Raw genomic sequence first — 13348 nt, forward strand, 5'->3', positions numbered from 1 at the left:
CTCGAATAGCATTGACGACAGCTAGCCAGCCTCTTCCTAGAGGCGGGCCCGAGTGATGATCCTCACGGGGGTAAATCCCAAACGACAGTGGGATCGACGGTTCTCTGCTCCAGCGGTCACGGTCCCAAAGCAATATAATCCAACCAGAAATGGTTCTGCAGTCGCCGGTGTAGGTTCTCCGGTGTACATATCCAACGGTTCTCGTCTAGGACTCCTCGGGTGGGGGCACGAGTTTAGGCCGCCCAGCCTGGATAAGTGCGCTAGCTATATACACGACGAACCGGTGGTAATGCTGGTCACTGAAGAACTGTAGCCGCACGATACACTATAAATGATAGACTATTACTTCACATTAGAATAAGTCGCACTCAACGTTACTGCGTTAAACTCTGACACTAGCAATCTATTCGCACGCGGTTCTCAAGGCTCTATTTAGAGGCAAAGTGGCTCACTTCACTGCACGTTGTCTTGTGGTGAAGGCATCAAGGTTTGAACTGAACAAGTGACTAAGTGCTGCTGTTTCCACCTGCGCCGTATTTATACGTAAGGTGAATTATCTAGTGCCAACCTCAGTTCTGTCTCGTATTACTGCGCAGACTCTGGACATGTTGAGACATGCCCGGAGTTGCCTTTGAACTTGCCGTTGGGGGCTTGGTCGTTGGCGCCTAGGGGTCGCTGTCCAATAGGAGAGCGAATATTCCTCTGGTTTGTACCCAGGTAAAGGGATATTCCGTGTATATATACAAATAATATACAAGGGATATCAAACGATATACAAATATTATACAAGGGATATCAAGCAATAAATATATATATTCGGTTTAATCTGACCCTTTGTAACAGCCGCCTCCTAATTAGTCCGCACCTAATTAGTTAAAGCAAAGACAGATTAATAGTCCTGTCAACTACTCAATGTCTGTTGTGGGGAGTAGGGCAATCTACAAAGTCAGTGGGTCATGATCGTCATCAAGGGAGTCAGGGAGCCTTGGCAACTCTATCAGCCTCGCCACGGGTCGGGTGTATGTCCGTCCCTGGACAATAACTTCTGCCGCTCTGACCTTGCCGTCGGCACCAGTGATCACTTTGCTTACGCGGCCGGCCGGCCACGCAGCTCGAGGTAGTGACTGGTCTATGATCATAACGACTGTGTCCACTTTTAAGTTGTCCCTGTCCTTGACCCGCTTCTGACGGGATGGTAGGGAGCTTAGGAGGAAGCGGGCCTGAGACTGGTTGATCTGGGCTTGGCTGTGTCTCCACATCCTCCGTCTGTTCCTCTTGTTCGATCTGTACCCCGTCTGAGGAGGGGCCGGTTCCGGCCGCCCCATCAAGGAGTCGCTTGGGGTGCTGGGTTCGAGGTCAGCTACGTCGCTTGGAGCGCAGCTGAGGGGGGTGGAGTTCGGAACTCCCTCTTCTTCGGCCCACGGTTCTCTCACAGGCCTCTCGTCTAATGTCAATAGCCTCTCAACGGGCTGTACGAGAGAGTGGCCGGTGTCGCTCACCTTTGTGTGCAGGCAGCGTGTAGACGTGGGTTGACTGTCAAGTCCGTAGAGGGGGCCCTGGAGCGTCCACCCCAGTCGGGTCTGAACCGCGACTGGGCATCCTTTGGGCCCGATGTGGGCCGCCTCAATTGGGAGAATGAGGTCCGCGTGGTCGGAGCCTATGAGCAGGGTCGGTGTGGCGCCGTCGATGAGCGGTATAGGTAGTTGACGTAGGTGCACGTACTTCGCCATCAGCTGTGGGATGGGGTAGGTGTACTGTGACAGGCCTATGTCGTGGCTGGTGAAGACGTTAGTGATGCTATACTGCTTCTCGGGCTGCTCGACCGCTGCTATCGTGAAGGAGACATTTTCACCCTTTATGGTCTTCTGGTCTCTTCTAATGGTACGGATTGTCATTGTTCCTTTGGCACCCCGCAGGCCCAACTGGGCTGCGGCGGAAGCGAGGAGGAGAGTCTTTTCAGACCCATCGTCTAGGACGGCGTAAGTGTCCAGGACCTTGTCCTCGTAGCTCAGGAGCACTCTGACCACTTTGATGAGCACTCGGGGGGTCCCGCTATGCGTGGGGTCTATGTGGAGCACTCCTGTTGGTCGGTTGCCTCGTCGAGCTATTCTTCTCATGTTATCCTCGCACAGGAATCGGCGGTGACCGGCTTGTGGGGGGTCAGACGCAATCCACTGCTCCATTTCGGCGATGGTCAGTTTCGGGAACACGTCGCACTGGTCCAGCCAGTGTCCTCCGCGGCAGTACGTACAGGGGATCTTCCATACTTCCTTTGCCGGGGGGTTGTCACCTGTCTGTGGTGGTGCCGACTCGCGGTAGTCCAAGTAGCACCGTGACTCCCAGTGTCTGCTGTAGCAGTCAGGACACCAGGGGGCGGTCCTATTGATCTTTGGTAGTGGTGCCACCGCCTCGGCCTGATACATCACCGTGACGGGCCCACTTTGGTTTCCTGGCGGACGCTTGTTGATGTCGTGCAGGACCTCCAAGTGGGCGCCGTCGCACTTGCTGCATTTCTTCTTTAAACGGCACTCAGCTGCCATATGGCTGCGCGCGCAGCGGAAGCAGCGGCGGTTGGCTTTGATCCACTGACTCACCTCGTCAGTGGTCAGCTTCTTGAAAGTGTCACATTGATACAGCCGATGTTCCTTTTCACAGTACTGGCATTCAATCTTCCACTCCCCCTTGGTCGGGGGGTTGCTGTGGTTCTCGTGCTGCGGCACTGACTCGGCCTGGTGCATAACAGTCACTGACCGGCGGTTATCATTAGATCTCCGAGGTCCATCTCTTGGGCTTGGTCCACTCCACACGAACGTGTCCAGTCGTAGGCTGCTGACCTCCCTGGCGAGGAAATCAGTTAGGTCTAGGAGGGATGCTTCTGGGCCGTTGGGGTCGCGGTGGTCTCTCTGCCGCCGAAAACGCTCTTGGCGGGCTGGAGGGAGCTTCTCCAGTATTCGCTCCACATTAGAGTTTGCATATAGTTCATGTCTCCCTTTCTCCTTTTGGGACCCCAGCATCCCTACTAGGGATTGTACCTTGATAGAGAGGTCATCCAATGCTCTATTGTCTTTGGCTGGGGGGAGGCGGTCGATATCTCTTATTTCTTGTATCACGTAGTCCCATATGCGTCCATAACGCTGGTCGAGGGCCACTAGAGACGCGGAGTATGGGGTACTTGAGTTGGAATATGCCAGCGCTATATTATGCGCTCTGGGCACCTTGAGATGCTTGAGGAGGATGGCATATTTGTACGACTCGTCGGGGACGTCGGACATCATAGTCTCCAAGCACATCCGTAATTCCGTGTACTGTGTTCTGTCCTCGCGCGTAAAGTCGGGGAACGTCGGTGTGCCAAGGTACGATGCCATGGATGGCTGGCACATTGGTGAGTGTAGGGGAAGAGGCCTCCTGGGCGAGTCTCCCCGTACGTGTTGTCGTGGGTTGGTACTCGGTGTACTGGGCCTCCTGGTCCAGAGTACGTTGCTGCTGGTGGGCTTGACATTCCTCCTCTTCCTCTTCCTCTTCTAGGTCCTGGAGTCTTCTAGTCAGTCTCTCGGCGACGTAGGCCGGTTCTTCCCGGTGGCTGGGTCTCGTATGGACCGGTCGGGGAGGGGGGTCGGAGACGTAGACAGGATCCTCTTGTTGGCCGGGTCCCGGGTCGCTTCGTCGGGTAGGGGAAGGTGCCCTAGACCCTTGTCGTGATGATCTCCGGGAGCTCCGTGCGGAGAGAGGGGGTGTCGCCCTGGCAATCAATTGTTCTATCATCTGCGCCTGCAGCCGGTCGCGCTCTGCTTCGTGCTGGGCATGGGCGGCGTCGCGCTCTGCTTCGCGCTGGGCATTGGCGGCGTCGCGCTGTGCATTGGCGGCGTCGCGCTGTGCATTGGCGCGGTCTCTTTCAATGTTCTCTTCCGTCTGAAGGCGTCTCTCCTCTAGTCTTATGCGGTCGTCTTCACTCCTTTGTTGCGCCTGGAAGCGCTCTCGTTCGGTTGCAGAGTGTTTGCGTTCACTAAGGGCTTGCGCTTGGAGTTGCGCGTGAAGGCGCTCTCGTTCCGCTGCAGATTGTTCGCGCTCGCTTGCTTGTTGCGCCTGGAGGCGCTCTCGTTGTTCGCGCTCGCTCGTCTGTTGAGCCTGAAGGCGCTCTCGTTCCATGGCAGAGTGTTCACGCTCACTAAGGGCTTGCGCTTGGAGTTGCGCGTGAAGGCGCTCTCGTTCCGCTGCAGATTGTTCGCGCTCGCTCGTCTGTTGAGCCTGAAGGCGCTCTCTTTCCGTGGCGGAGTGTTCGCGCTCACTAAGCGCCTTTGCTTGAAGCCGGTCGCGTTCACCCTGAAGTCGGTCTCTTTCGGTGGAGGCTGCCAGTGTGGCGATCAAGGCTTGCGCCAGTATCTGGTCCGCCTGGCTGGGGGATGACACTGACGGAGGTGATCGGCTTCTGACAGAGCTCGTTGGAGATCTGTTCTCCTGGCGCGCCCCGAGGTCCATCTCCTGGACGCGCTTCTCTTCTCTTGGTTGTGTGTCGGGTTCTGTCCCTGGAGCGCTTTCTTTATCCTGGAGCGCTCCGGGGACTATCCCGGTGACGTTGTCTGGAGGTATAGTCATGTCATGTCCCACCTGGTCCCCCCCGTGGGCTGAGTCGGTTTGGTCTGAACCCACTGGGGTCTCTACTGGTCCGGTCGCCTGGTCGATAGGATTTGACATGCTTTGACTATCCGCTTTATCCGTATTTAACGTCTGTTTAGATAAGCTAGGTGGTAGAACGACAGCGAATTCCTCCAGATAGGGAGGTGGCTGACGTTTGCACTGCGGGCGGTCTAGCTTGGGAGAGCCGCTTGGGGAGTGTTCACCGCTGGCCATGGTTAATATTAATATTATATTAAATATTACACTGATACCCTCCGGCTCGAAGGACCAATTGTAACTGAGGGGTACAATTCCCTGACTGTATTAAAGAGTATGATATATTAAACCACTACTAGTTATGTACTTTAATTACTGGCCATACAGTACATGAATATATATGGTGAACACCCACACAAGAATACGGCATTGACACATAAAGTACTATTTGGAGGGTATTTATTATTATTAAGCAACGTTAGGTTACAGATTGAGAATTAGGCTCGCGCTTGTATGGCGAAGAACACACGTAAAGTCAGTCAAGAGCGTAAGTCAATGAGAATAGTATGAATACTAGGATGGGTCTAAACTGACGCCACCTGTGGTATAGCAATTACATAGGGCACACTGGTACCAGCTGGAGACACTGGGGGGTTCCCTCCGGGGTGTAAGGCCGGTAGGGGTAGAGGAATGTTCGGGTACAAAGTCTGGGTCAACGAGGAATAACGAGGCTCCAGATACAGGAGCCGGTGCATGTACTCCCTTGATCAGCAGACAAAGCAGCAGCTATAATCCAGTATGCTCGAATAGCATTGACGACAGCTAGCCAGCCTCTTCCTAGAGGCGGGCCCGAGTGATGATCCTCACGGGGGTAAATCCCAAACGACAGTGGGATCGACGGTTCTCTGCTCCAGCGGTCACGGTCCCAAAGCAATATAATCCAACCAGAAATGGTTCTGCAGTCGCCGGTGTAGGTTCTCCGGTGTACATATCCAACGGTTCTCGTCTAGGACTCCTCGGGTGGGGGCACGAGTTTAGGCCGCCCAGCCTGGATAAGTGCGCTAGCTATATACACGACGAACCGGTGGTAATGCTGGTCACTGAAGAACTGTAGCCGCACGATACACTATAAATGATAGACTATTACTTCACATTAGAATAAGTCGCACTCAACGTTACTGCGTTAAACTCTGACACTTTAGCAATCTATTCGCACGCGGTTCTCAAGGCTCTATTTAGAGGCAAAGTGGCTCACTTCACTGCACATTGTCTCGTGGTGAAGGCATCAAGGTTTGAACTGAACAAGTGACTAAGTGCTGCTGTTTCCACCTGCGCCGTATTTATACGTAAGGTGAATTATCTAGTGCCAACCTCAGTTCTGTCTCGTATTACTGCGCAGACTCTGGACATGTTGAGACATGCCCGGAGTTGTCTTTGAACTTGCCGTTGGGGGCTTGGTCGTTGGCGCCTAGGGGTCGCTGTCCAATAGGAGAGCGAATATTCCTCTGGTTTGTACCCAGGTAAAGGGATATTCCGTGTATATATACAAATAATATACAAGGGATATCAAACGATATACAAATATTATACAAGGGATATCAAGCAATAAATATATATATTCGGTTTAATCTGACCCTTTGTAACAGATACCGATATACCGATATTGTCCAACTCTTAATTTCCGATACCGATATCAACCGATACCGATATATGCAGGGTTTCCCCCCCAAAAAACTTAATAATTTCAGGTAATTAACATTACATATCTCTTGTTGTGGAATTAACACAACATTATGCATACTTTTGACAATAAATAAAATCAGAATTTGTTCTTACTTGCTTGCCTGGGTAAATAAAGGTTATAGAAATGTAAAAAAAAAAAGAGAACAAAAAAAAATTGAAAACCGATACTGATATTTTCCGATATCACATTTGAATGCCGATATCGGCCGATAATATCGGTAGGCCGATAATATTGGACATCCCTAATCACACGTCATCGACATCAGGGTTCATACAGGGGCAATATAAATCAGTCAAAACATCTGCACCCAGATGTCTCTGCCTCAAAGTCATTAAGAATAACTTTAAATGCATCCAATGAGACCACCTACCAAAGATTCTGATAATTTTGCAACTGTTTCCAAGTAGAGGGAGCAACATACTTAAACCCCCTTTTTCCCAATTCAGTACAGGCTTTAGGGACAGATAGTAGGCAGTAAAGAATGTAGATCCATAGGTATGATGGAAGCAAACCAAGAATAGCCTTTATAAATACAAATATGCTAATGAGTAGGGCAGACCATCCGACCCAAACATGCAAAGAGCCATGGTGAGTAAGGCGAAGCTACATGTTAGATCCTTGCACATTTGTGAATAATCATTGCCGTATATCATTGTTCTTTGCGGTTATACTTTCTGTCATTCTGTGCAAATGTTATGCTAAGATTGATTTTAGAGTGATTTGTGGGTCTTTAGGAGATCATCAAACGGAACCATCTCCCTGGTCTTTTCCATGCATCCCAAAAATGTGGAAAATAATTGACATAAGCCATCTTGCAATACCACTTCATAGGGTTTTATGGGGTCGGGGGTTCCAGTGGTGACATTATTTTGGGGATTTGAGGTCACAGTCGCATTTTATTATTTGATGACTAAATGGAAAACAATTATGATCATTTGTAGCAATTATGATAATTAGTTGAGTGAAGGTGAGGATCACAGTAGCTAAATTATCAGTGCACTGCACACTATTCTTTTAGTTTTCTTGTTAAACGATCAGTTAAACGATTAACCAATTTTTCTTTTATAGAATATTTGAAGATTAAAACCCATTAAAATGCCCATCCCATGTTTGAGCTCACTAACCTGGCGTATTCCCTTTAAATTGTCTGTGGAAAAACAATACTGCTGTTGCCAAAATGTGTGTGCATCTTTGTGATGATGTTGATGACAAAAAGGTCTATCTATCGCAATTGAATTCCTTCAACTACTAAACATTATTATAATATTAATTAATGAGTAATTAACATAAATGTATCCAACCAATCCTTGGTAATCCTTGAAGTAGGCCTAACTAATAGGCTGTGTTTAGTTGTACACAGAGATGAAAGACTTCCGCCGATCCACAATGGTGCACATCATTCCTATTTCAATCTTTAATCTCGAAAGAACATTTACAATGATGTCGAGAGGTACAATACATAATACAAAAATAATATAGAAACATAAAAGTAAATCATTTAAACGATTTTAATTAATTAAAACAAATGGTTGGCTATTATAGATTCAAACTGACCAATGGATACTCAAGTGTTGAGTTTAAACCCTCCTGCTAAGCATAGGAAAATAGGAAGTATTTATATTCTTCAACTCTCAATAATACTCATTCACAGTAGATACAGTATATGCAAATGTTCACAGACAGTACCTTTAGAGCATAGCTGTCAACATTGGGATATTAAAATAAGCTAGATTTTCCAGAGAGGGAGGGAGGTAAGGTAAGGTACATTTTATTTATATAGCGCTTTTCCAGATTAAAATCACAAAGTGCTTTACAGGCAGTAAAAGGTTAATCAGAAAAGAATAACCACACATGTTACATCACATACAAGATTGTAGAATACTTCAAAAATAAATGAATTAAAATACAATCACACATACACACATGTTATACCACATACATGATCAATTAAAAGCCTCACTGTATAAAAAGGTTTTTAGACCTTGTTTAAAAGACTCTACACTAACAGCAGACCTGATTTCATAAGGTAGCTGGTTCCATAGCTTGGGTGCTACGACTGAAAAAGCCTTGGTTTTTAGTTTGGTCCGGGGGACGACGAGCTCTCCTTGGTCAGAGGAGTGGAGAGCCCTATTAGGGCAGGAAGGGGTTATAAGCTCAGCAATGTAGCTTGGGGCTTCACCCTTTAAAGCCTTGTAGGTGGTGAGCTCAATTTTAAAATCAATCCTGTATTTTACAGGTAGCCAATGTAGCGTGGCTAATACAGGGGTAATGTGTTCTCTGCATTTGGTTCTGGTTAACAATCTGGCGGCCGCATTCTGAATGATTTGAAGTTTAGCCAAAGCTGCTTTGTCAAGGCAATTGTTGTTGTTTTATTGTGGATCCCCATTAGTCTACACCAAAGTGAGACTACTCTTCCTGGGGTCCAAACATTAAAAAAAAAAGAAAGAAAAAAAAAAAAAAAATATATATATATATAAAACCACAAACATTGAAGTACTCACAAGAAAACATCACAACGAACAAAACAGTGAATAAAAGTTAGATATCACAATTCTCAACCATAAAATACAAATTACATATTCAGTCCATAAGAACAAAACAGATCAAAATCATATATATGATTTGAACTCATATTATAGCATAACTTTTCTCAAGTCACCGATCACCTTTATATTTCCATACTAATTTCAAAAGTCAATGGCCAAAATGTAACTTATTATTCATGAGCGCAATTTATAAACTTTTTTTTAAACATAAATTTGTTCCTTATCATAGTTATATTTCTGGGTATTTTATTCCAATAAGCAACTGCTCTATATATTACCGTCTTTTTCAGAGCATTTGTTTTTGGTAGAGGTAAAGTAAAGCATGAATCTAATGCGTGCCTTGTGCTATATCCATGTCTCATATTAGTTGGGTTAGGGCTGGGCGATAAAACGATAACGATAACTATCGCGATAAATTATTTCCTCGAAATAAACATGAAACGTGGTCGCAAAGTTTCGATATATCGATTTTCCAAGCTTGGATATGAGCACTAACAACCATCAGTGAAGGAGATGGCCGATAGCGGAAGGATACCCGGAAGGAGACGCGGAGGTAGGACTCAGTAAACAAGGCTGGCTAGGGCTAATTAGCTTGCACGGTGCTATTTTACAGTTTACCTGCCGAGTTGGTGTGTGTTTTGAATTCTGAGGGTAACTGTTATAGTAGTGTGGGGTATACGGTGGACGTCGTTGCAATGAATTGGGCGGAACAGAGTATTTTAGGGTCATTTTTAGTACATTGTCATGAGATACTCCGCTTGCTTTGGCTAACTGCTAACGTGCGCGGACTGATGACGACATCAACTCGACTCTCGAGACATTCACAGCAGCAAAACAAGTCTATTAATAGCCCGTCCATCGGCGCCGGGCATAATAAGTTAATTAAACTTGACAGACATTATATCGACGATAATTATCGATATCGAGTTATATGAAAATAATTTTATAATTTTATCGCGATAACGTTTTTGGCCATATCGCCCAGCCCTAAGTTGGGTACAGTTGGGTATTAGTTGGGTACAGGCAAGTGAACAGAGAATTACAATAGTCAATTTGTGAAGAAATAAAAACTTGAATAACCTTTTCAAGACAGTGATATGGGATATTGGGGCGCAATTTTGCAATATTTCTTATTGGAAAAAACAAGACCGGGTTAGTGACTTTAAGTGCTCGTTAAAATTTTGAAACTGATCAAAGATGACCCCCAGATTTCTTGAGCTTGGCTTCAGGTAAGCGGCTAGTGGACCAAGTGCAGTTACAACATCAGCTTTTTGTGTGTCAGGCCCGAAGTATAGTAACTCTGTTTTTCCCCTATTCAGCTGTAAGAAATTACTATCCATCCATGAATTGATCTTGGAAAAACAATCAACAAGAGCCGACAGTTTATGAAAATTTTGGGGTTTAAAAGAAAAATATAACTGGCTGTCGTCAGCATAAAAATTATAGCAAATGTCATGGAGGGGAGGTAAAGGGGGTGTTTCCCCCCTTTGGTGGATTTTTTTGGTCAAATCAGTTGTGTGATTCACTTATGACATTTTGGTATGACACAGGACTACAAAAGCATTTAGTATAGAAATGTGTCAACAGGAAGGCGGCTGGATGGCGCAGGGGAGATTGGGCCAGTCGTCATACTATCTCAATTGGCAGAGGTAGCGGGTGGAAGTCGATGGGTGGGGATTGGCCGTTGTGGACTGCGACTCCTACAGGTCGGTTGGGGGACACCTGCACAGCAGAGACAGGAAGTAGCGGGGGTAGTGTGAGCCTCCCATGCGTTACACCTCGCCACTGAAAGTCCACGCTGTCTCGTGAAAAGATGGGACAGGCTGCCTCCTCGTGTACCGGAGGGGACACGTGATGCAAGGCTTCTATCCTCCCTACGACCGACCAGTGGGAGGCATAGTCGAGCAACGTTCAAGACAGGGGAGGGGAGAATTGGAAAATACGAAATTGGGATGGGAGAAAAATTGAAAATAAGGATAAAAAACTAAACAAATTTGTCAACAGACTAAAGCAGGGAACCACAATATTTTGCATACAAATTATGCTGAGCAGAATGTAATATCATAACTGTCTTATTTTTCTTGCAATTGAGCCAATTTTCATTTGGTATGGTTTTGAGGTGTGTGTTCAACAGAATGTAGTATCAAAAACATGTTCACAAAAAGTATGGGTTACTGAATGCACTGTTATAATCACTAAGCCATTGTAAGACCTTACCTGTGTCCCTGTATCACTTGTCTCTGCTGCCCTTTGACTAAAAAACGTCCCTATGTCCATTTTCCTTTTTTTTCTTTCTAGTCGCATATTTGAGTTAGTCACCCAGTAAAAGTGAGATAATTGACGATATCAAAACATGCTAGGGCTGTACCGAATAGTTCTGTTGTGGAATATTTAAAAAGAGCCATGACAGTAAGCTGTAGAAATTGAGATTGAGTCAGTTGTTGCAAAATATAGAAACATAGTTTATTACCCTCTATCTTTTTTCTGCTCCAGATGGATAAATCCTCTTCATTTTGCTTGTTTATTATACGTAGGTATTGCTGGGAAAAACTGGAGGGTTGACTGGTATGCTTTAGAGTTTAGAGAAGAGCATGCACTCTGTTTGGTTTGAGTACCAGTTTAAGATTAACAGCGTATCCTGCAAAGTATTAAATGAGAGTTGTACATTTTTAATGGGTAGTTGTTAGGCGTGTAACGGTACACAAAATCCACGGTTCGGTACGTACCTCGGTTTTGAAGTCACGGTTCGGTATTATTTTCGGTACAGTGGGGGGGGGGGGGGGGGGGGGGGATACAACAATACAATACAACAAAAAAATTGCTTTTTATTTATCTATTTATTTATTTAACTGTATTAAACAATATAAAACGAATTGGCCATAATTTACTGAGCAAACTAATGCTTACTGCTGTAACCTACTAATAACACTTAAAGTAAATCTGAAGATTATATAGCAGATGCGTGATAAAGTTTGCAATAAAGTTGAACAATGCCGGCACGTAGCCCCTTCCGAGACTGTGATGCAAGGCTTGCATCACAAGTGTGCATCACAGTCACGAAAGGGGCTAGCCGGCACGTAGCTTTAGTGTGATCCACCTGTCTTTGTCCATTACTGTGGTTAAATGGGAATCCGAAATTATCCCAAACGGGAGACTTGAATGTTGTGGGAGCATCTTCTAGCTCTGGCTTGTCAGTTAGTATTGCACTCGTCATACTAAGGCTAATATGCTATGCTGAATTACAGCTATCGTTCAGCGTGGCTGCGTGGGATGAACAAACAACATCCGGTTAGTTGTGCACGTTATATTAGGGCCGAACAACATCTGGTTAGTTGTGCACGTTATATTAGGGCCGGGGGGATTTAAGTTCCGCAAAAAAAGGTTCCGTACCGTTGCAATCGGTGCACAGCGCGTACTGTACCGGAGGACCACATTGAGGCGGTACAGTACGTATTCGCGTACCGTTACACCCCTAGTAGTTGTACAGAGTCAACAACACAATAGACTATAGTGTCATCCGCATAGAGATGATCCTGACTATCAGAGACAATATCATTCATATAAATAGTAGGCGTTAGGGATGCTCCAATCACGTTTTTTGCCACCGATCGTCTATGAGCCATATTGGCCGATACACTGCAGATACCGATAGTTTTTGGTTTTGTTATAGCAGCTGGCAGTATTATACTGTAGGTCTAACACAGGCATTCTCAAAGTCCGGACTCCGGAAGCATAACAGCATCTACCTTAATTTACTTCTGAATATTGGGGAGTATCGCCGTGCTTGTAGCCGCGTTTTGATTACGTCATCACAACAACATGTTAAGTAACGAACGTAACCCTGTTCTTTGACGTTCTTTGCCGAAAGCCGAAAGGGCCTTTTTTAACTACTTTCGGCCGATATGTTTCGGTGGCCGAATATTTGGTGCATCCCTACTCAATTAGTATCGACGTGGCACCTGTTAGACCCACGTTTGATATTCTGGAAACTTGTGAACGCTTTCTGTTAATCTGGTAAACTGTTGGTTGTATTGCGGAGCTAAATGCTAATGTGGCTAACTAACAGTAAACTTTTGTACATGAAATACAGCCCAAAAAACGTAAAAGACCCCGCTGAGAAACACTTTACAAATGTTTGCTTATTAAATAATTTTTAAAAGTAATTAAAAAAGAAAAACTGTCGATAAAGTTGTTTAATTGACGGGAGAAAAGTTGCTAAAGTCTATGTATTGTGATGGGACCGGAAGAAGCCTACATGCGGAAGATTCAAGAGGTTTATTATTTGTCACATTCATACCAGGGCATACAGTGACATAACCGGATATGCCGCCTCCACATTGTGCAAGTGGAGAATTGGCCCTGTTCGCAATTAAACAGCAACTTTTCATTCAGATTTCTAGCTTCAGAGTTCCAGGGTCCCTGTTTGCTTATTCAGTTATGAAAACAT

Source organism: Notolepis coatsorum, assembly GCF_963971535.1.
Source record: "Notolepis coatsorum genome assembly, chromosome: 9".
Lineage (NCBI taxonomy): Eukaryota > Metazoa > Chordata > Actinopteri > Aulopiformes > Paralepididae > Notolepis > Notolepis coatsorum.